Source organism: Odocoileus virginianus, chromosome 12, assembly GCF_023699985.2.
Source record: "Odocoileus virginianus isolate 20LAN1187 ecotype Illinois chromosome 12, Ovbor_1.2, whole genome shotgun sequence".
In the NCBI taxonomy this organism is placed as follows: domain Eukaryota; kingdom Metazoa; phylum Chordata; class Mammalia; order Artiodactyla; family Cervidae; genus Odocoileus; species Odocoileus virginianus.
Window position 1 is genome coordinate 58652238 of NC_069685.1, and position 24871 is coordinate 58677108.

General features: G+C 45.5%; 1 non-coding gene across 1 annotated transcript; it reads right to left on the minus strand.

The window, feature by feature from the left end:
• Positions 1 to 211: 211 nt before the first annotated feature.
• TRNAW-CCA (transfer RNA tryptophan (anticodon CCA)) lies at positions 212 to 284 on the minus strand. Its single transcript has one exon. It is a non-coding gene; the product is annotated as a tRNA-Trp (tRNA).
• Between the last annotated feature and the right edge of the window lie 24587 nt (positions 285 to 24871).

Sequence of the window (24871 nt, forward strand, 5' to 3'; positions counted from 1 at the left end):
TTACTCTTTCTGTATACCAAGGGGAAGGGGGAGAGAGCAGGGAGACAGATCCCGTGGGAGCCTGAGTGGGGGACCCTGGGTGCACATGCACCCCCACATGCCTTGCCCAGGTACACTCATGTCAGCAGAGCACATTTTTTTTTTAATATTTGTTTTTATTATTTATGTATTTGACTGTACCAGGTCTTAGTCATGGTACGTGGGTGTCTAGTTTCCTGGCCAGGAATCGAACCCAGGCCTCTTGCTCTGGAAGCATGGAGTCTTAACCACTGGACCACCAGGGAAACTCCCAGAGCACATGTTAACATAGGCACATGTTACATGGGCACGCACTCATGCCATCACACTCATAGTGAACACACGGGTACACGTGATCATGCACAAGTACGTGCATCCTCCCCCCACATTTACACCTCCACCCACCCCACCCTGCACTGAATTCCTGGGTTTGGTCAGACCCCAGTAAGCAGTGTAGTGTAATAGGTAAGCACACAGACTCTGGCTCTTGACTGCTGAGTTCGAATCCAACACCAGTTGTGGGGTTCTGGGCAAATCCTCTTGGCGATCGGAGCCTTGACTTTCCCATCTGCAAATGGGAGCCATGAGAGTATCTACTCCCTGAGGGTGTTATCAGACATTTTGTATGAAGCACATAGTACACACACAAGCGACATTGCATCCTTTATCCAACAGAGGCAGAGGCAGAGACAGAGAGCTCAGCACGCAGAACTTTATTAGGAACTGCTCCCGGGGCTGAATCCTGTAGAAAGGGAAGGAAGGAGTTGGGCTGTAATGAGTCTCGCTGGGGCCCCCAGCCAACTGCCTGGGGAGTTCTGAAGCTAAGATGGTCCGTCAGAATGGTCCTGATTTGACATGAGGGGGCCGAGCGTTTATAGCTGCATTGAACCAGCCCAAGCACATAAGTTACCCTGAGAAAGGGGCATGACCTTGGTGCATCTGCTCCCTTCAACTGTGAGGAAGCCACAAGAGGACTCAGCCATGACCAGTCAGCCACCAGCACCTGGGAAATGCACGCCTAGGGGACCAGGGCAGTGGCCCACGGTATGTGCTACACAGGCCCCAGATCTCAGCCAGGTGGGGGGGCCTTCTCCCTTCCTCTCATCTCTGGACTCCAATACAGTGAATACAAGGACCCTGAATACAATGGATCAAGGAGTGGAAACCTCTGGAACTTCCCTGTCATTCCAGTGGTTAAGACCCCCTGCCCCCGTTGCAGGGGGCATGGGTTCGATCCCTGGCCAGGGGAGCTAAGACCGTGCAACTCAACTTTCCCTGACTTGACCAAGGTGTTTGCTTTTGCCTTTGTTATCCATGGCACCTTATTCAAACCTCAGAGCCCAATATAGAACATTATTGAATAATAATAAGTGGCATTGGGCTTCCCTGGTGGTTCAGTGGTGAAGAATCCACCTTGCAACACAGGAGACCCGGGTTCAATCTCTGGTCTAGGAAGATCCCACACGCCACAGGATAACTAAGCCCATGAGCCACAACTGTTGATCCTGAGCTCTAGCACCTGGGAGCTGCAACTCCTGAAGCCCTCATGCCCTAGAGCCCAGCGCTCTTCGACAAGAAAAGCCACCGCAGTGAGAAGTCTGCACACCGCAACTAGAGAGTATTGCCCACTTGCTGCAACTAGAGAAAAGCCTGAGCAGCAGTGTAGACCCAGCACAACCATAAATAAATAAATACAATTATTTAAAAAATAATAAGTGGCATTAGACTAAGGAGCATGTGCCCAATAGATATGAACTAGTTCTGAGTACCTTAAATGGATTAACTCATTTAAGAGTTACAACAACCTTCTGAGGTGACTATAATACTGTTATCTGTACTTTATGGATGAAAGAAGTAAGACACCAAAGAGGCTAGGAAATTTGTCTAAGGTCACACTGATTATGGGCTTCCCTGGGGGCTCAGACAGTAAAGAATCTGGCTGCAATGCTGGAGACTCAGGTTTGATCCCTGGGTTGGGAAGATCCCCTGAAGAAGGGAATGGCTACCCACTCCAGTATTCTTGCCTGGAGAATTCCACGAACAGAGGAGCCTGGCAGGCTACAGTCCATGGGTCGCAAAAAGAGTGGGACATGACAGAGCGACTGACACTTTCACACAGATTATATGTATGGTGGAGCCAGGATTCTAACTTGGAGAGTCTGATTCTAGCACTCCATCTTAACCAGCATGCCCACTAGTAAACTAGTGGTTAGTGTTAGCATGGATGATGGATACCCATGGATAGATGGGTGGATGGAGAGAACGACTGGCGAATGGATGGACAAATCAATGGATGTATGAATGCATGAACGGATGAATGGATGGGTGGACAGATAGATGAATACATGGATGGATAAATATCTATTATCTTGACCTTTTTTGGAATTTTCCATTCTACTAGTTGTCTTCGCATTAGAGCAGCTGAGTCTACATGTGAGCAGGGAGTGTGGCCCAGGCCTAAGCAAGGAAGACAGAGCTAGTTTCACCTCCTGCAGCTCTGATCGTCAACCAAGAGATGATGGGACTGTAACAGAAGGGACTCAAAAGCAATGACAGAACCCAGGCGTGCCATCTGTGTGGCTTCGGAGAACCTGCCTCCCTCTACCACAGAGGCCTTATCAGTAAAATACAGTGACCGGAACTTCTAGGTTAGGCATACTGCAGTTCTTTGAAGTGGGAGCTCAGGCGGGGGCACTCGGTCCTCACTCACCTGTGGGGACCAGCCAATTTGAATTTACTTCTTCCAGGCACCAATCTCCTTCTCTACTGCCTGTTTTTGCAGGCTTCCTGCAGAATGCACTCATTTTTAAAGCATTTTTCCTTCTCCTCCTCTATCACCTCTTTTCTGTTTATCTTAATACCTCATGCTCCCAACCATGGAATGGCCATGGCTGAACATGCAGTGGGGCTGCCCGATTTCCTCTTTGTCTGGGCATGTGGGTGCGTAACTGCTATTTCCTTTTTTTTTATGACTGACAGGCAGCACCCAGCCCTGGAGGGGAGGCGCACAGCTAGGGTTGTGGTTCTGAGAGACTCTGAATCTTCTTGGAACCAAAAAGCCCCACAGGCAGATTTTTGAAGGCAAAGAATTTTGGAACTCCTGCAGTCTTAACTCCCTGGATTAGCACCCTGTGACCAGACAACAGAGCATAGCCAGAAAAAGTTCAGCAATTTGGACTTAAACTCTTTTTCTGACTTTGGGCAATTTGCATCCCTTTTCTGCCTCAGTTTTTCTTATCTGTAAAATGAGTGCTTGATCAGCCAAAGGAAATCAGATTGCCTGGTTCAAACCTTAGGTGAACCACTTGTCAGCTATGTGACCTTGGGAATGACATTTACCTCCCTAAATCTCAGTTTCCTCATCTGTAAAATGGGGATGGTAAGACCACCCACTGAAGAATTGATACTTTTTTTTTTAGAATTGATACTTTTGAACTGTGCTGTTGGAGAAGACTCTTGAGAGTACCTTGGACTGAGAAGAGATCAACCAGTTCATCCTAAAGGAAATCAGTCCTGAATATTCATTGGAAGGACTGATGCTAAAGCTGAAACTCCAATACTTTGGTCACCTGATGGAAAGAACTGACTCATTTGAAAAGACCCTGATGCTGGGAAAGATTGAAGGCATGAGGAGAAGGGGAAGACAGAGGATGAGATGGTTGGATGGCATCACCAACTAGATGGACAAGAGTCTGAGTAAGCTCCGGGAGTTGGTGACAGACAGGGAATCCTGGTGTGCTGCAGCCCATGAGGTCCCAAAGAGTCAGACATGACTCAGCGACTGAACTGAACTGAGCTGAAGACAACCCACCTCATAGGATTCTTGGAAGAAGTCAGTGAGATAATGGATTTACAATGCAAAGCACAAAGTAAATGCTTAGTAAATTGTGGTGGTTGCTGCAATCCTAGAGAAGAGAAAGAAAGAGGGTAGCTGGCAACAGACAGGCAGAGATATATATTTAAATTTCAAGTGTTCCCACCCAATCTTGCTGAACCCACCCTCCTCCAGAATGCCTGTGCCCATGATACACAGTGAAATGGGCAGGACATTTTAGAGACTGTAGGTGAGATGTAAGGGAGGGTAATGCTTGAGAAACACTGGACAATGCTTTCTAAGTGCCAGAGAAATGGATATTGCCTGTAGCCCAATAGCTCCACTGCTGAGATACAAGGACATTATTTGACACACACACAAAAAGATGTAAGTACAAAGTGTTCATCTGAGTTGTTTATAATAAAAAATTTGGAAATAATTTAGCAGTCATTAATAGGAAAATATTTGAATGAAGAATATTTTGTAACTATGAAAACTAGACCTGTGGGAATTCCCTGGCAGTCCAGTGGTTGGGACTCTCCACTTCCACTGCAGGGGGCATGGGTTTGGTTCTTGGTCGGGGGAAATAAGATCTTGCATGCCACTCAGCAAAAAAAAAAGACAACAAAAACCCTGCAGTTGCAAGTCATTTATAATAACATAAAAGAGCATATAAAAATAAACTAATGAATTAAAGGAAAACACAAATTTACATATATAGAAGGAATAGAGTCTAAAAAAAAAATCAACTCCCCAAAGAAAACACTGCAGAGAAACATTCAAAGTTTATACACTAAAATGTAAACAGTGGTTATTTCTGAATAGTAGGGTTTGAGTGGTATTTATTTCCTAACTTTGCTACAAATATATCTTTTGTGTATATTTTTCCACTAGTGTATTTTACAAAGTTAAAAAAACTTCAGAAGTAAAACTAGAAGGAAACAAACCAAAATGTTAACAGTAGAATCTTTGGATGGTAGTGGTGGCTAGGTCACTAAGTCATGCCTGACTCTTTGCAACCCCATGGACTATAGCCTGCAAGGCTCCTCTGTCCATGCAAAAGATTTCCCAGGAGAGAATACTGGAGTGGGTTGCCATTTCCTTCTCCAGGGGGTCTTCCCCACTCATCAAACCTGAGTCTCCTGCTTGGCAGGCAGATTCTTCACCACTGAGCCACCAGGGAAGCCCTTTGGATGGCATAAAGGATTATATTTTCCTTAGTCAACACTGTATTTCTTTAATGAATTTTGTGTTTATTTAGTAAATATTGTACTTTTTTAAATGAACATGTATTAGAGTTATATATAGCTAAACTACATTTTTTGTTAGCTACTTTAAAAGTATAAATATAACATATGCTCACATTAAAAGAAAAATTCAATCAGTACACAAAGGTATAAGGTGAAAGTAAAGCTTCTTGGACCCCTCTTTATCGTTTAGTCTCTTTCCCCAAAAGTAATTGTTACCACTTTCATGTGTGTTCTAGAAATTTTCTGTGCATGTACACTTAGATGTGATTATCCATTGAGAAAATGTGTTTCTATATGGAGATTCATACAATATAATTTTGGAACTGGCTTCATTATTCAATGCAGTATAGATTTTTAGGTATTTTTGCAAGTATGATATTCTGTTACAATGGCTACAGAACATTCCACAGTAATGTGACAGAGTTTATTTAATTAATCACATCAAGGTTGCTGGTGAACATCAAGAGTGTTGCTAGATTTTGCTTTTATATTATAAACACTGCTGCAATGAACATATTTATTTATACTATTTATCTTTTTAAAATTCATGTGATTACCTCTGTAGAATAGAATTTTATTTTTATCTTATTAATTTATTTGGCCATGCTGCTTGGCCTGCAGGATCTTAGTTCCCTGAACAGGGACTGAACCCTTGGTCTTCAAAGTGAAAGCACAGATCCTAACCACTGGTCTGCCAGGGAATTCCCTGTGGAATAGAATTTTAGATATGGAATTGCTGGGGCCCAGGGTTTGTATATTTTAAATTTCAAGATATTGCCATCCAGTAACATAAATATAGATATAGATATTTATAATATTTAAATATATAATTTTATTACACAATATATTTATATGATAAATGATGTACAGATGCATACTATATTTATATAATGTATTTAAATATATTTTAAATGAAGTATATAAATACATGTATGTTTATATACATACATTTATACAAATTTAAATATATACTATATAAATACATAAAACACATGAAGAGACAAGACAAATGGAAGAAACCTCAATATGTTAAGTAGTATGCAAAGTATGCAATATAAGTATGCAAAAAAAAAAAGATCAAAATAGAATGGAAAGAATTTGAAGTAAATCATCAAAGTCCATATCCTAAATATTAAAAGTGACTTTCTTTGGGTGGGAACATGGGTGGTTATGATTATTTCAGTGTTTTACGTTGAATATGAATTTCTTTTCTAATTAGAAAACAGGATCACAAATATGAAAAGCACCTCTTTTTTAATTACAAAAGGCAAAGTGTAGCCATTGCACTAAGTCAAAATTTAAGAAAAGTGAAAAAAAGAAAGAAAGAAAGTGTTAGAAGAGAATGTTAATAACGTTCCTCTCCTCACCTCCAAGTTCATTCCCAGAGGTTAACAATCTGCAGGGCCTGGTGAGACTAGTCCATACTTCTTTTCTGGAGCAGGTTATTTTTACACCGGAAAAGAAAGAATGAATAAAAGACCTTAAAAATTTTTTTTTTTTAAATTAAGACCCCCATGGCCCTTTCGCAGACCATCCCTCCTTTAACACCACTGTGCCAAACTGTGTACCCTCTTTCCACGTCCAAACATCTTGCCCCCAAAGAAACCCACTTGGGGCCCAGCTCCCCGGAGGCACCTGCGCCTCGGCCTGGTGCGGCCCCAGCCCCGCCGGCCCTAGGCCGGGCCGAGTCAGGCTCCCCGCGCTGGGCCCGGCCGGCCGGGGGCTCCGGGCGAGGCCTCCCTCCCACGTGGGTGGAGCCTGCGCCCGGCCGCCCTCCTGCCCGCTTTCTCCAGGAGTAATTAAGAGTGAAATCCCCCTCCCGTTGACCCCCGTGCTCTGGGCCCGGGCTGATTTACACATGAAAGGTCCACGGAGGGCCTGGGCTTTCTCCTTTTCACATTCACAATGAGGAGCGGCCTATAAATAAAACCTCTCTGAGAAACGGGAGGCTTCAAAAATGTCTTTGTGTGTGTGTGTATATATATGTGTGTGTGTGTGTATGTGTGTGTGTGTGTGTGTGTGAGAGAGAGAGAGAGAGAGAGAGAGAGAGAGAGAGAGAGCAGAGAAAAAGGAAAACGAAAAAGGGACCTCTAACTAAGAGTTGGGATTTCTTATTGAGTGCTTATTCTGCTCAGCATCCTCACTTCTCTCAGGTGAGAGAGACACCATGGTGCCTGTTTTATAGATGAAGATACTGAGGTCCAGGCAGGGGAAGACCTGCCCCAGATCCCACAGTGAATTAGGCGGAAATCTTGGGCTCAGGAAGTGGGCTGAGCATGAGATGTAAATGGTGTTCTCCATTATGATGGTTACAGGACTGTATAGATTGGTCAAAACTTGCGGGACTATATACACTTAAAAGGGAGAATTTTACTCTATGTAAAGCACACTGCAATGCAGTGTTAGTTGCTTAGTCGTGTCTGACTCTTTGCAACCCCATGGACTGTAGCCCACCAGGCTCCTCTGTTCATGGAATTCTCCAGGCAAGAATACTGGAGTGGGTAGCCATTCCCTTCTCCAGGGAATCTTCCTGACCCAGGGATTGAACCTGGGTCTCCTGTGTTGCAGGTGGATTCTTTACTGTCTCAGCCACCAAGGAAGCCCATACTGTAGTAATCCTGACTTTAAAAAAGTAAAGGAGGGGAACTTCCCTGACTGTTCAGTGGTTAAGCCTTAGCCTTCCAATGTAGGGGGTGCAGGTTCAATTCCTGGGTGGGGAGCTAAGATGTCACATACCTTGTGGCCAAGAAAACCAAACCATAAAACAGAAACAATATTGTAACGAATTCAATAAAGACTCAAAAAGACTAAAAAAAAATGGTCCACATTAAAAAAAATTCCATTAAAAAAGAAAGAGTAAAGGAAAATGAAATACACATACACATAAAAAAGAAACAAAGGTACTCATGGGCCAAGAACTGGTGAGGTCCCCTGGGTGCTTAGGGCTTTTCTGCACCTTCCACCTAGCAGGGCTGTTTCCTTATTCACCTCTGTATCCTCAGGCTCAGGGATGTAGATACTGGGGAAATGTTTGCTTGCTTCAATGAATGAATGAGCTAAATAATTCTCTCTGGACCCATTTCTCCATCCGCAAAATGAGAAATTGATGAAACACTAAGGTGAAGTCCTACCCAACAGCTCAGAGGTCACCTCCTCGGGGAAGCCTTCTGTATCCCTTCCCACTCTTAGGCTGGATCTGGTACCTCTTCTGGGCTCTCACAGAGCAAGGTTATATATACTCTCATCACTGCCTTGATCACACTGGATGGCATTTGTTGCTTCTGTGTGCTTTCACGTGAATATTCAGGTTCTTTGCAGCAGAGCCTGCGTCTGTTTTATACCCCCAGTGCATGGCACAGAGCAGGTGCAATGTCTAATGAATTAATGCCTTTATTAATTCTGATTCGAGGTCCAAAACGGAATCATGCTGTTGTTGGCTGGAGCAGCAGAAATGGTCCAGGGCACAGAACCAGGAAACCCCTGTGCAGCAGAAGTGAGTTGAAAGGCTTGACTTGCAGAGCACCAAGAAACAATCCTGCTGTGACCCTTGCAGGAAGTCCAAGCCTCCTCCTGCACCAGGCGGGGGCCCGGGCGGAGAACAGTCAGCCTCCTCCGGAGGGCAGATGGTTTGGAGGAGGAGGGCTCCCCTGGCACCAGAAGCTGGCAATCTGCCTGCATCTGTCTGGGGCAGGGGTTGGGGTGGGACATGTGAGGTACTTGAATATTGTCAGGCCCCAGCTCTCCTGTTTCTTAGCTGTCCTTCAGCCTCACCAAGCCTCAGTCTCCACGTCTGTGAAGTGGGCAGAGAGTAGACTCCAACCTACTTCAACCCATTTATCAGGAGCACCAAGGGACATGATGAGGTCAAAATGCCTGCTATCTTGTGGTGCTCAAAAAGCTTTTCAATCTCCTAAAATCTTTTCCCTTTTCTCCCAGAAGTATTTCACCCTAATTAGAGCGGCCACTCATGAGTTGCTAATAATAGCATTAACTCTTTCTAAGGTTTATTGAGTAGCTGCTGTGTATTAGTCACCGTTGTTGTTTAGTCGCTAAGTCCTGTCTGACTCTTTGCGACCCCATGGACTGCAGCCTGCCAAGCTTCCCTGATAGGCACTGTACTATGTGTATTTTCTCATTTCCTCTTCACAACTATCTTGTAGGTTAGGTTTGTTTTTATTCCCATTTCCCAGAGAGAAAACCGATTTAGAGAGGTACTCGTCCGAGATCACACAGCCTCTAAGTGGTAAACCTGGGATGTGAAACATCTGTTAATTCCGGGGAACGTTGTAATTCCCTGGAAGGTTTGTTCAAACATGGATGACTGGGCCCCACCTCTAAATTTCTGAGGCAGCAGGTCTGGGGTGGAGCCTGAGAGCTTGCATTTCTTACAAGTTCCCAGGTGACTGCTGCAGGTCCTGGGAGCACACTTTGAGAATCGCACTTTGAGCTTCATACCAACGTTGCTCCTCTGTCATTATCCCCATTAGGCAGGTTATGTCGTGTCCAGCCTATTACATTAGGCTCAATTCAAAGAGTTTTGGTGTGTTTTTTTTAACTTATTTTTGGCTGTGTTGGGTCTTTATTGTGCTCGGGCTTCTCCTTGCAGTGGCTTCTCTTGTGGGGCAAGAGCTCAGTAGTTGTAGCTAATGGGCTTAGTTGCTCTGCAGTATGTGGGATCTTCTCAGATCAGGGATCAAACCCACGTCCTTTATGTTGGCAGGTAGACTCCCAACCATTGGACTACTGGGGCAAGTCCTCAAAGACTTTGAAGTCTAGTATAATTTACACCTATGACCCGCTGCTGCTGCTGCTGCTAAGTCGCTTCAGTCGTGTCCGACTCTGTGCGACCCCATAGACGGCAGCCCACCAGGCTCCTCTGTCCATGGGATTCTCCAGGCAAGAACACTGGAGTGGGTTGCCATTTCCTTCTCCAGTGCATGAAAGTGAAAAGTGAAAGTGAAGTCGCTCCATCGTGTCCGACTCTTAGCGACCCCATGGACTGCAGCCCACCAGGCTCCTCTGTCCATGGGATTCTCCAGGCAAGAGTACTGGAGCGGGGTGCCATTGCCTTCTCCATATGACCCTATATTCCTCATTAACTCAAAAAAATAAAAATAAAAACAACTATCATCTGTTTTAAAGGTGCAAAAAATAACTAGAAAATATAAATGGACAGAATTAGTTCTGGTTTCACCAATTACTCAGAGAGATGGCTTTTTGTTATGCATGACTGTGTGGTAGGGGCTCTCCGGATTCACTAACTTGCTGAGGAACTTCCTGGTGTCCAGTGTTCAGGACTCCGCTGTCACTACCGGGGCCTGAGTTCAATCCCTGGTCAGAGAACTGAGACCCCAAAGGCCATGATGAAGCCAAAACAAAAAGCAAAAAAATAGCCAACTCACTGGAGCTGGCTTCTGGATTAGCCGTCACTCACCTTGTCTACTGTAAACCCCAGAACAATGCGATGCCCACAGCAGCTGGAGGACTGGTCTCTAGGACAACCAACCTCTAACTCCTCCCACTGACTTAACAAGGATGCAACTGGGCTTACCAAAAGTCAGCTGGGTGGGTTCTCCAGTCACTTACTCTTATTATTAAGTCACATAATTGTATATGACTGATAAAGTAGGAGTGGGAAAAGAAAACTGATGTTGGGACTTCTCTGGTAGTCCAGTGGTTAAGAATATGCCTGCCAATGCAGGAGACACAGGTTTGATCCCTGATCCAGGAAGATTCCACAAGGTGCAGGGCAACTAAGCCTGTAAGCCACAACTACCGAAGCCCCGTGCTCAGCAATAAGAGAAGCCACCACAAAGAGAAACCTGTGCAACACAGCTAGAGAGCAGCCCCCGCAGCAACAAAGACCCAGCACCGCCAAAAATAAACAAATAAATGCATTAAAAAAAGAGGAAGGAGACTGATGTTTCTCCAAGTGCAGCTGAATGCTTCGGAAAGACTCATTTAAAAACTTAGCTGGCATGCATCATTACAGACGTGTTCACACTCATAGACAGTATAACACCGTCACTTCAGAGTGAGCCCTACTGTAAACTGTGGACTCTGGGTGATAATGATGTTTTAATACAGGTCCATTCATTGTAACAAACATTCCACTCTGGTGGGGGATGTTGAGAATGGAGGAGGCTGGGTAGGTGTGTATCGTTGATCAGGGGAGGGTCATGAGAAATCTCTGTACCTCTTGATAGTATTGCTGTGAATCTAAAACTGCTCTGAAAATAAAGTCAGTTTAAAAAGAAAGAAAGAAAGATGGAGCAAAGCTCCAGCTTGACACACAATGACCACATAATACAAGCAAATAAGCCACTGGGGTTGGGACTGGGGATGGGGGGACGCCGGGGTCGGGGGGCCTGGAGGGAGTTAGTTGAGTTAGGTGTGGCCTGGACAGCTAGAGACTATTGGGTGGCGATGGAATTCTAAAAATCTAGGCAACAAGGGCCTTAGGCTCTACATCGACTTAAAGAAGTTCAAGCTAGGACTCAGAGGAGTGGTTTCTGCAAGAAGGATTCGGGGGCACGCCAAACAGGTAACTCAGATCAAGCTCAAAGAAAAGGCTCTGGCTCTACATCAAAAGATGGGTGAATGAATATACAGCCATAGGTGTTTAAGTTAGAATATTTCAGGGCTATATCCTTTTTTTTTTTTTAATCATTTCCTGCTTCGATGGACTTTTTCAATAGACTTACCAACTACTCATCTGGTCAGATGGAATGAGAGATGCTCCTTACAGATTACTTTTTAAAATTGGAGGCAAGAGGGAGGGGATTGTATAGTTCTTGATTTTTATTCTTTTTGTGTGTGGGGATGGGGGGCATCTTGCTTGTGGGATCTTAGTCCCCCCAACAGGGATCAAACCCATTGCCCGGCAGTGAAAACATGGCGTCCTAACCACTGGACCACCAGGGAAGTCTCACTTTCCCACCTTTAAATGGTTAAAAGTTAACGTTGTCTTCTTTAGGATGCGGGCAGGCATAGAAAATTTTGTACTCCATTTCTTGATGTTCACAGAACACCCTCCTGACCTACACCCCCCTGTTATATGTATATCCACTTTCTCCCACCCCCAAGCAGGACCAGGGATTGAACTGGCGCACTCTTCAGTGAGAGTGCAGAGGCCTGATCACTGGACCGCTAGGGAATTCCCAACCCCCACTATGGAGAGGGTGATCATGGAACCCTGAGTAGGGAGCCCCAAATTTGAGGATCTAAAGTCCCTCAAGCCCCTCATTGGAAAAGACTCTGATGGTGGGGAAGACTGAGAACAGGAGAAGGGGATGACAAAGGTTGGATGGCATCACCTACTCAATAGACATGAGTTTGAGCAAACTCTGGGAGATAGTGAGGGACACGGAAGCCTGGTGTGCTGCAGCCCATGGGGTCGCAAAGAGTTGGACAAGACTGACCGACTGAACAGTAACAACTAGCCCCTCTAGCTCTGATGTTAATAACTGTAGTAAAAACAGCAGTAATAATAATAGGATCCAGAAGTCTTCAAACACTGACTCTGGGCCAGCACCATTACTTCATTTAATCTCTTCACAGCCCTGTGAATAATAATGATGTGAGCACTCTTATTATTATCGTTTCTATTTTGCAGATGAAGAAACTGAGGCTTAGGGGGACTCATTAACTTGCTCAGGGAGTAGGGCCGAGAAGTAGGGGCGTCGGTTTCCAATCCGGCACTGTGGACACCAGAATTTCAACACTCACACACCCATTCCAGGAGAGGATGGAAGTCCCACGGGGCTTTTTCAAGGCCAAAATCAAGTCATGCTTGGAGAACACAGGAATGCTAGCCACCGTTCATTCCTTCAAGCATTAGTTCAACCATCGTGCACGTGTCAGACACAGGCTGGTTAACGTGTGGCTCATGACAGATGACGATGGTCCCTGCCCTCAAGCATCCCTGTTTACTGCATCCTTCCTCTGACACCCCCAGCACCAGACTCAGGGTGTGAACATCCCCATGGCAGGTCCTCAGGCCCTGCTGCAGTCCCTGGAATCAGACTCTCTGAGGTTGGAGTTGAGAATCTACATCTGACGAAGTTTCCCCAGGGTGACACAGATACCAAGGTGCGGGAACTCCTGGAGGGAGGGTGAGGGGACTGGACAATCAAACAATGCTTACACAGAGAAAATTGTCTCTCTGGATTGTGGAGGTCACCAGGGAAGGCTTCTTGGAAGAGGTGACCTTTTGAGATGAGACCTGAAAGGTGAGTAGGAGTGAACAGACCGAGAAGAAGGGAAAAGAGACACAGCAAGGAAGAAGACAGTCTCTGGCTTTAGGGAATTCACAGCGGGGGAGGGGCTAGTGAGAGGAGAGAGGAGGGAAGGGGACAGCAGCTTAGCAGAAGAATGTGCCCAGGAGGCTCTGGGAAGGTGGAAGAGGCATCTGACTCAGCCTGAGGAATCAGGGGTGACTCTGCAGAGGAGGTGACTGTCTTCCAACACCCAGGTGTAAGTATCTGCTTCATCACTTTTTTTGGGGGGGGGGTCACATTGTACTGCATGCGTGCTCCTCGACCAGGGTTGAATTCGAACCTCTTGGACTGGAAGCACCAACGGAGTCTTAGGCACTGGACCACCAGCAAAGCCCCTTCATCTCATGCACCTTAAGTGAAGAGAATGGGCGTGGAAAAGAACCAGGACTGGCCAGTCTCCCAGGACATTAGAGGCCTCTTATCAGCCGACTAATAGTGGGCGGAAGCCACATCATCCTGTAATCGGGATGCTATTTTCACCTCCATTGTCAATGCTAAGCCTTTGTTTGTTTGAACTAAGTCCTTCCATCTAGAGTCCTTAGTGCCCAGTAGTAAATGGTGGAGCAGAATTCCTTTGTAATGGGACCTGGAGCACACCTGCTTAGAACCACCCTATCACAGAAGAAGCACCGGATCTCTTCCCGCTCGGAATAACCCTGCTAGACACCGCTGATGACTCAGATTACATGAATGGTAGGTAGGACTCTGGCCCTGGTCAGCCTGGACTCAAATCCCCTGCCATCCATCTTAAAAAATTATTATTTCTTTATTTATTTGGCTACTCTGGGTCTTAGTTGTGGCATGCGAGATCCCTAGTTTTATCATTCAGACTCTTAGTTGTGGCCTGTGGGATCTCATTCCCTGACCAGGGATGGAGCCCGGGCCCCCTGCACTGGGACCACAGAGTCTTAGCCACTGGACCACCAGGGAAGTCCCCCAGCCATTTTCTAATGACCTGCCCTTGTGCTGCATGACTTGACTTTCTGATGCCTCCATCTCCTCCTCCGGCAAAGCAGTCTACCAATGGTACCTCCTGTCTCCAAAGAGTTATGTTGAGAATGGAATGAATTTTCCTATGAAATGCTTAGAAAAATGCCTGGAACACAGCAGGACCTCAGAAAATGCTGGGTAATTAATAAGAAGCAAAAGCACAGATTATAATTTGTGTTATTTAAAAAAAAATTAAAAAAAAAATGAGACTTGCTATAAAGAAAGAGGTGCTGTTTAAGAGAGAGGAACCAGGGAAGCCCTCTCCAAGAAGGTTCCCCTTGAATAAGGGGAGACATAACCACAGGACAAGTTCAGGGAAGAAGGTTCCAGGCAGGGGGCACAGCATTTGCAAAGGCTTATAGGTGGGGATGAAGTTGGCTTGTGTAAGGAACAAGAAAGCCAATACAGGGACTTGCCTGGTGATCTGGTAGCTAAGATTCCGAGCTCCTAATGCAGGGGACCCTGGTTCGAGCCCTGATCAGGGAATTAGATCCCACATGCTGCAACTAAAGTTCCTGCATGCCTCAACAGAGATCAAAGATCCTGTGCGCCACAACTAAAACCTGACGAAGTCAAATCAGTACATATATATTAAAGAAAAAAAAGGAAAGAAAGTCAATACAGCTGAAATGTGATCCTATCATTACTATTGTCATCTTCCAGCTGAAGAAAAGAGGCTCAGAGAAAGGAAAATATTTGTACAAGGGCACATAAGAAGTGTTGGAGGCAAGATTTGAATCTGGGTTCCACTTGACCCAGGAAATTTATTTTTTTCTAGCAGGATTCAAGTTCTTGCAATGTTCACAAATTTGAATGGAGACCTGGAGCCTGACTGAAGCCTGAGAATGGGCCTCCATTCCAGGTGAGATTTAAACAGACTTCCTCTTCACCAGAGTCACTGGTGCCAATGTCTGCTAACTTTAACACAGAAGATGTATAATGTTAAGATCAATGCTACGTGCATGAACAGCTACAGGGTAGGGTGGGGGCTAGAAATGAAAAAGAAAAATGGATCCTCCAAGATCAGGCTCACAGGCAGGCGGGCGAATCTTCTCTTCCTCCCTTGAAAAGTCTACAAATGGAAACAAGGATATAGGTGCCATTTAAATCAGCAGTGGTGGGGCTTCCCCAGGCAGTCCAGTGGCTAAGACTCCATGATTACAATGGAGGACATGGGTTAAATCCCTGACTGAGCAGACTAAGATCCCACATGCCCCTCAGCATGGCCAAAAGATAAAAAATAAATCAGCAGTGGCTCTAAAAGAGAGGGCCCATGGGGAACTCGTACCTTCTAATTTATTTCTACCTGAAGTTTTTACAATTGACATATTTTCTTTTGTCACCAGAGTAAGAACAACAGCAAAATAATAATAAAACTCTTAAATGTAAAAAAAAATTAGAACAGTATTTATTACTGGGCAGCCTAGCATGGGAAATGCAAAGAGAGGCTGACTGGGTGCAGTTTAGGATATAACTATGGGGTGCACCAAATCACTAGATAAAAACAAAAGACAAGGTGTTAAATTGCATGAAAGTAAAAGTGTTAGTTGCTCAGTCCTGTCCGACTCTTTACCATCCTATGGTCTGCTCATGAAATTCTCCAGACAAGAATACTGGAGTGGGTTGCCATTCCTTTTTCCAGGAGATCTTCCTGACCCATTTTGCATGGTAGAGTCCAAACGTTGTATGAAAATGTAACAAGCAGAATCATTTCATTACAAAAAAATATTGATTAAGCATCTGGTTTATGTCAGGCACTGGGTTCGGTGCTGGGATACAGGAGTAAGCAAAATGGACAAGGTCCCTCCTCTTATGAAGCTCTCCAGCTGCTTAAAAGTTATCAAGACAAGGAGTGGGAAGAGAATTCCTGGCAGAAGGAATAACATGAGCCAAGGCCCTGAGGTTGGGAGGGACTTGCCATATTTCATAAACAGAAAGAAGGTTAGCTCAGATGATGACTGAGCTGCCCTTAGTGAATATGGTGGCCAGAGGCAGTGATGGCCCTTTAGAAGAAAGATGGACTCCTAGTTTGCTAGCTTGGGGAGTAGAGGGATGGCTGTGCCATTAGAAGGCCAGCTACCCAATGATAAGGGACCCCTAAAATGAGTAATCCAGTAAGAAAGGCAGGGACTGAGACAAGCACCCATTACTGGATTATTCATTTTAGGGGTCCTTTGTACCATCTCTCTCATGGTCTCCTCTTCCATTTTCACAACCAATCAACCAGTGAGTGGAAATGTCTCTCGAATGTTCTCCATCCCTGTTTCGTCACAGCTACTGCTGTCTCTCCACTGGACTACTGCATTAGCATGAGGGCTGCTCTGTCCCCTTACAGGTTCACCGCCTCCAACCTGCTCCCCACAGAACAGCCGGGGTGACCCTTCTAAAGGGCCAGTCTGGCTAGACCTCTCCTCTCTGCACGCCTTCAGCGGCTTCCTGTTCGATAAGGATAAAACCCAGCGCCTCACTCTGACCTCCAGGGTCCTGTAGGATATACCATCACTGTACAATGAAATCTGCTGAGAGAGGCTGGCAGGGCCTCTAGGGGCTGGGAGGTGGGTAGATTCTGTCTGGGGAGACTCAAAGGGAAAAAGATCCCAATAAATGTAGCTGTTGGAGGGAGGCTAGAGACTAGGAGGCTGGGGAGATGGCAACATGATGCGGAGCCTGGAGACCTGTGTGGGTGACGCATAGAGTGGGTGGAGGTGCCCCTGGGAGGCCCTGCATGCCAATCCAAGGAGTCAGTGAAGAGAAATTATATCCTGTTCTAGAAGAAGAGGACTTGGTCCTTCTTAAATTTGAGGAAGTCACTGATGACTATGTGAGAGGCAGTAATATAGGTGTTTGTCTACGTATCAAATATCTCTAGAAGGATCATCAGAAATCTCTAGTATGATGAATTTCTTTGGAGTGAAGCTGGGTGGCTGGAGAACAGGAATGGGGGAGGCTTTTAAATCTTTATTATCTATTATAATTAGTTTGTAATTTGTACTGTATAGATGTATGTATTCAATACTTGAATACTTAATATAGGTTTCAAAAAATAATTTAATTAATTTATTTATTTAGGGTGTGCTGGGTCTTCTTTGCTGCTCCGACTTTTTTCTAGTTGGGGTGAGTAGGGGCTACTCTCCAGTCGTGGTGTACGGGTTTCTCGTTGCAGTGGCTTCTCTTTTGTGGAGCACAGGCTCTAGGGCGTTTCGGCTTCAAAAGTTGCAGCTCCCGGGCTCTAGAGCACAGGCTCAGCAGTGGTGGCACACTGGGCTTACTCACCCCGAGGCATGTGGGACCTTCCCAGACCAGAGATCAAATTCATGTCTCCTGCATTGGCAGGTGGACACTTTACCACTGGGCCACCAGGGAAGCCCCTTATACTTAATTACGAAGGAAAAACATGTATTGCTAAGACGTAAAGACTTTGGGGTCAGACAGCCATACATTTGAATCATGGCTCTGTTCCACTTGCTCTCTAGATTTGTCAGTATTTGCTTCTCTGAGGTTCAATTTCCTCATAGGTAAAATGGGGATAATAATAGTTCTTACTTCAAAGGGTTGTGGGAAGGGTTAAATGAGATAATATATGTTGAGTGCCAGTGCCATAGAAAGGGTAGGTTAAACAAATGCTATTAGTATATTTTTTAAAAATGTAATTTAGATTGGAAGACACCCCCTCCAAGGGATGTCTCAGTTTGACACAGGATAGGGGGGGTAGGGGTGGGGGGAGGTGGGGAGGCAGAGATAAGAAAGGGGATTGGAATCAGACTCAGCTGCTGTCCTCTTCTCTAAGCAAGCACTACCTCTCTAAGGCGCAAAGACCCCTGTCTGCAAAATGGGATGCTAGCACACCTCTCTTCTAAGATCAAAGAGCTACTGGGTGGGGGCAATTAGCCCACTGCCAAGCGCAGCAGACTGTGAGTTATGAGTTGTGAGGATGACGATCTTCGGGGAGGACCTCTTTCTCTTTCTTCCAGGTCCGGGGACCTTTCAGTCTCTCCTCTCTGCCCCTCCTTGTGGGGTGAGGTGGCAAGAGGGGACATTCTCTACAAAGTGAGGTTTTAGTTTTCTTGTTTCAATCAGGGGAAGATGCTGGAGACGTCTCAGAGGCGAGGGCTTAAGTAGTCGTCCCCGAACCTGGGCTCTGTCTGTTCCTCTCGCAGATTCCACCTCTCTCCCTCCTACGAGGATCCTGAGATCAGACAGCCACGTTGAAGGTCTCAGGCGCGACTCATCTCTGGCCAGACTCGTGGGCGGCGCCCGCACATGCGGAGCCTGCCACCCACAGGGAGAGTGCGGTACTGCAGGTGAGGGTACCAGATCCGCCCCCATCTATCCGGTCACCTCTCTGTCCATTACTCCGCGCCTTCCTAGCGCCAGGCAGAAGGGATCCCTGCCCTCATGGGGCTTACAGTCTAATGGGACGAATACCAACAACAGAAGTGCTGACAGCAACTTCATGGTCTGCTATTTGGTGAAATTCTTTGTTTTAAATGTTCATTGCAGAATTTTTTAAAAGAAAATTAAAACCCAGACATACCTCTCTTACCACATAAGTATAATCCTTATCAACTGCTGAATATCCACTGGAAGAACTGCTGCTGAAGCTAAAGCTCTGATACTTTGGTCACCTGATGTGAAGAACTGACTCATTAGAAAAGACCCTGATGCTGGGAAATATTGAAGGCAGGAGGAGAAGGGGACGGCAGAGGATGAGATGGTTGGATGGCATAACTGACTCAATGGACTTGAGTTTGAACAAGCTCCAGGAGATGGTGAAGGATAGGGAAGCCTGGCGTGCTGCAGTCCATGGGGTAACAAAGTCAGACATGACTGAGCAACCGAACAACATAACTCTTATAGCATTTTCCCCATGCATTTTACAAAAATGGAAACACACATTTTGCCATATTCTGTAGCCTGCTTTGTTGTGTTTAACAGCTTTATTGACATATATTTCACAGACCAGACACTGGTTCTGTTTTTAACTTAATGTAACAGTGGTGGTGGTTTAGTTGCTAAGTTGTGTCTGACTCTTGTGACCCCATACACTGTAGCCCGCCAGGCTCCTCTGGCCATGGGATTCTCCAGGCATGAATACTGGAGTGGGTTGTCATTCCCTTCTCCAGGGGATCTTCCCAACGTAGGAACTGAACCCAGTCTCCTGCATGGCAGGCATTCTTTACCGGGGCTATGAGGCAATCCCAATGTAATAGTAGATGATTAATAATAATATAATACAAGTTGTGGCTATTTGTTAAACAAGATGCTAAGTGCTTTTACACACATCATCACTCTCAGTCCTCCCAACCAACCTATTAGATGAACATATACTGTGATTCTCCCAGTTCTGCAGATGAGGGAACTGAGTCCCAGAAAGATGAAGGGGTTTGTCCAACAAAAGTAGCAAAGCCAGGATTTTAATCCAGCTTTGACTGAGAAACTGAGTTCTTACCCATTTTGTTATGACTGCCCCGCGCAGCGGTTCAGAGGGGTCTTAGGAAAGGGTGGGGGAGATCTGGAGCTCAGAGTGGAAATGAGATGGAATAGTTCTCCAATACAGTGCAGTGAGTTTAAACCTCGCTAGGGGACCAGAGGCCCAGGGCTTGGTGTAACCAGGAAAGGCTTCCTGTAGGAGGTGAAGGCTGAGGGGAGCATGCAGACAAAGAGGGACAAGTCAGGAAGGGCATTTCTAGCCAGGAGCGGTCAGCCTGTGCAAAGCCTCAGGTGCAAAATTGAGTATCTCTCTCCTTTAAAAGCAAGTCTTCTCAGGAAATTTCCTAGTGGTCCCGTGGTTAGGATTCTGAGCTGAAGATGAGAGTTCAATCCCTGGTCAGGGAACTAAAATCCCACAGGCTGTGTGGCCCAAAAAATCCAGAAAGTCTCTTCAGCACCTTTTGGATAAAATCCTAAATCAGCATAGCCTGCAGGACTCCTATGGGGTTGCTACTATTATTATCCCCATTTTACAGATGAGGAAACTGAGGCACAAAGAGAGGCAAGACCAGACTTCTTGGATTTGAATCCTGGGTCAGTCACTTCAAGGGTTGTGAAACTTAGGCAGATGAATTCACCTCCCATGATTTCATAGCTAAGTAGCTAACCTGAGACTTGAACTTGTACCAAGGTTCATGCTGGACAGCCTCCCATTAAAGAAACCTATCACACTGACAGTAGTAACTGCTTATTTCTCAGTCTCTCCCTCTAGACTGGGTGTTCCATAAGGTCACTGTTGTCGCCCCAGTCCAAGGACATAGTTGAGACTCCAAATTAAATGAATTAATGATGCTAAGCAGCTCAGACAAGTTATTCAGATGATGGAAGTGGTGGTCACTGCACCCCAACCTCCCCTGCAGCATACTTGGAAAAATACTTCATGCCTTCTGAATAGTCCAGGCCCCTATGCTCTGATTCCATAGAACCTGTACCCTTAACCATGATCATAGCAAAAATAATAGTGAACAATAAGTGAACGCTTAATTGAGACACAGCATGAGTCTCTTGGCAGACGAATATTGGTCCAGGAACTGGATGAACTCTTAGCTGGGAGAAACCAGGAGAGAAGTAGCAGGATGGATGCCCCAGATAAGCTTTCCCCTAAGCAAGCCCTGTCCTTGGCTAGGCAGCCTCCCCCAGCCTTACTCCAATTACCCCACCAGCAGCTGGCCCCAGGATTGAGGTGCCTGCCTGCCAGCTCTCTATTTCAAGGAAATAGAGCGCCAGAGACTTTAGTGGCTTCAATATGAGTGTAAACATCACCAGCTGCCAGAGAAGATGACGTCAAATCCAGGCCTGGCTGGCCATGGCCTTGGGGAGACTCCCTACACAGAGAGGCCAGATGCCCTGGGGGTCACTGTGAGAGGCAGCACAAGGTGGGGACTTTCAGCTCAGCATCTAGAAAACACATCTGATGGTTCCATTCATTCTCAAGGACCCCATGATTTGAAATATTTTTCTTTCCAAACCTACTGAAATCAGAAATTATGTAGCTCTTTTCTTTTCCCCCCTTGCTCATCCCTGTTCAGAGCATCAGACTAGCATGACCTTGACAGGGTGACCTCTCAGAGTTGGTGTTGTTCTACCTACAGCAAACTCTGCATGGCTTTGAGGTTAAAAAAACTGACTTGACGGACTCTCCTGGTGGTCCAGTGGTTAAGAATCGGCCTGCCAATGCAGGGGGCGTGGGTTCGATTCCTAGTCGGGGAAGAGTCCACATTCTGCCGAGCAACCAAGCCTGTAGGCCACAACTACTGAGCCTGCATGCTCTAGAACTTCTGCTCTGCAGCAAGAGAAGCCACTGCAGTGAAAAGCCCTCACTGAAACTTCTAGAACTCTCACAGCAGTGAAGACCCAGCACAACCAAAAATAAAACTTTTTAAAATTTTTTCAAAAAAGAAGAACTTGAGTCCCACACTGCCTGGGTTCACCAATTGCCTAAAGCTTGGGGATCTTGGGCAATATCCTCACAACTTCAAGTCTGTTTCCTTATCTGAAAAGTGGGGGAAGAATAGTATCTAGTTCACAGGTTCATAGCTCAGTTGGTAAAAACTCTGCCTGCAATGCAGGAGACCCGGGTTCGATACCTAGGTGGGGAAGATCCCCTGGAGAAGGAAATGGCAACTCACTTCAGTATTCTTGCCTGGAGAATCCCATGGACAGGAGGGCTTGGCGGGGCTACAGTCCATGGGGTTGCAAAGAGGTGAACATGATTGAGCAACTAAACCACCATGGGTTCATGGTTGGGATTAACGTACATTCAGCGAGGTCCTATAACAAGCCAAGTGGTCACACCAGTGAGCAAATCATAGTCTCCGCCCCAGGCAGACCATAAACCAATAAATATTTAATACAGCAGATGGTGGGAAGTGCCACAAAGATAGCTAAGGCACAGTAAGGAGGATAGAGTGTCAGGGTGGGGAGGAGCTATTTCACTTCCGGGTGGTCTGGGAAGGCCTTCCTGATAGATGACTTCTAAGACAACCCCTGAGTGAAATAAGGAAACAATTCATGCGCTACCTGGGGGGAAACTCTTCCAGGCAGAGAGATGAGTGTGTGCAAAAGTCCTGAGTCAGAGGCATGCCTGTCACATTCGTGGAAAGGCAGGAGGGCCAGTGTTGCTGGCGTGAAGTGGGCAAGGGGGCAGGTAGAATAGACGGTGTCAGAGGGGTGACTGGAGACAAGGTGTGTAGGATTTGGCAGCCCACTCTCGGGGCTTTGGCACTTACTCTGAGTGAGACGGGAACCACTGCGGATTTTGAGCAGAGGAGGAAGATGACCAGTGTTAGAGGATTCCTCTAGCTGCTCCCTAAGAATAGACTGTGGAAGGGCCAGGAAGCAGGGAGACCAGTCAGGAGGCTTTGCAATTGTCCAGGTGAGAGCTAACACCTTTGATCAGATTGGGAGCAGTATGTAGTAAGACATGGTCAGATTCTCAGTAGAAATTATGTGTTTGAAAAAAATAATAATAAAGTACAATAAAATAAAATGTGTGTGAGGGGACTTTCCTGGGGGTCCAGTGGTGAAAACTCTGTGCTTCCACAGCAGGGGGCATGGATTCAATTTTGATGGTCAGGGAATTGGATCCCACATGAGAGGCAGAGAGAGAAGAGAGCGATCAAAGATAATTCCAAAGTGTTTCACTTGAGGAACCGAGTCACCATTTTCTGAGGTGGGGAGGACAATTTATGCAAAGTGCTTGTCATAGATGTGAGCATGAAGTAAATGCTCAGTAAATATTAGCTATTTGTTGTATCGATGACTTTGGTTTCCTGGACTGTCTAAACTAAGTCACCCAAGGCTTTGCAAATGCTGAGCATACTTGGCAAGAATATTATATGTATCATGCCCGAGGAGGTACTATGTTCCAAACATGACAATCCTTACTTAGCAGAACCACCCTGCAAGATGTATTAAAGTCCTATGGGAAAATAAACATTTGTTGAACTTTAACATATCCCAGGCATTGGGTATTTTTGCTTAATCCTGTCTCTAACAGTGAATTGTAAATTGTACGAGAGAGCGCTTACAGCTCTTGCATTCTATTGTGTACACCTGGCACACGGTAGCCACTGTAGTTAGTATTTACTAAATTAACCATCATTACTATGAATGGAGGTTGAATAACTTCCCCAGGTGGAGCTGTGTCTTAAATTACTGTTCGTCAGATAAAGGAATAAATTAAGTGCATATTACATTCTCACTTTAGACAAGAGGAACAGCTGAGGGCAGAGCAGATTTGAACCCAGGATTTCCTGATCCTTGAGCTCAGATCCTTTCCATGGCTACACTGTAGGGCTTCACAGACCCTTTGACTCTGTTAGACGATGCCTAGAGATTTGACAATTTTAATTTCACCATAACATGCAAAAACCCAGCTCTAGTAATATGATCCTGTTTTTGTTTTCATGAAACTGCAGGATGTTAAAGCATTTGTTTTATCCAACTTGCTCAAGGTCATACAGGCTGTGAGGGATGGGAACAAAATATGAATCCAGTCTACCCACACCAGAGTCTCTGTTTATCCTCTAAGTAGGGGTTCTTAATTTGGAGCACAGGACTCTTAGGGGGTCTCTGGGTGCACTTTACAAGACCTTCTTCCTCTCTCATTGTGTGCTTAAACTGTGTGTGCTGAGAAGCTGTATTAATATTTTATTTGAGGAAAGGATTCAGAGGTTTCATTATATTTTTTTTTTCTTTTTTCATTATATTTTTAAAGGAACCTATGGTCAAGAAGTTTACTTTCATTTTATCTTATGTATCTATTTTTTAGGATTTTATTTATTTTTAATTGGCTGCGCTGGGTCTTAGTTGCCACATGCCAGATCTAGCTCCCTGAGGAGGGATGGCACCTGAGCCCCCTGTATTGGGAGGGTGGAGTCTTAACCACTGGACCATAAAGGAAGTCTCTCTTAGGCATCTATTTCTTAACTTTTATTTTTAAAACTGTTTTTAGATTAGTAGAAGGAGAAGAAAAAAGAAGGGTAGGAAAGAATTGCAGAGATAAAGTATAAGAGATGTCAATTGTTTCCCGTTGCTATTCATTCATTTATTCATTCAACATATTTGTGTTGAGCACCTGTTACTTGCCAGGCACGATCCCAGAGTTTGGGGATGTTGCAGTGGCAAAATCTTTTGTTTCCTCTGATAGATTATAAGCTGTGTGATGCCTACAAGATAATAATGATGACAATTATTATGTCCTGGTGTTTTGGGAAAAAATAGCGCAGAATCAGAGGATGTGGAGGAGAGGAAAAAGCATTTTAGATAGGGGATTTGTGCTCGGAACCTCTGTTGATGCGCACGGATTCCAACGAAGGGAGCGACCCTCAGTGCCAGGGTGTCCTTCCACAAACCTTTTTTTCCATGCGCTTAACTTCACCTCGATGCTGACCTTAGGAACCAGATAATGCACACCGGAGCGCTGAGCGCATGCTCCCTCTGGCTCCCGAGCTTTCAGGCTACAATGCGCAGCCTCCGCGGAAAAGGTACCGCCCAATAGGAACTTCCTTTTAAGATTGTGGTCCCAC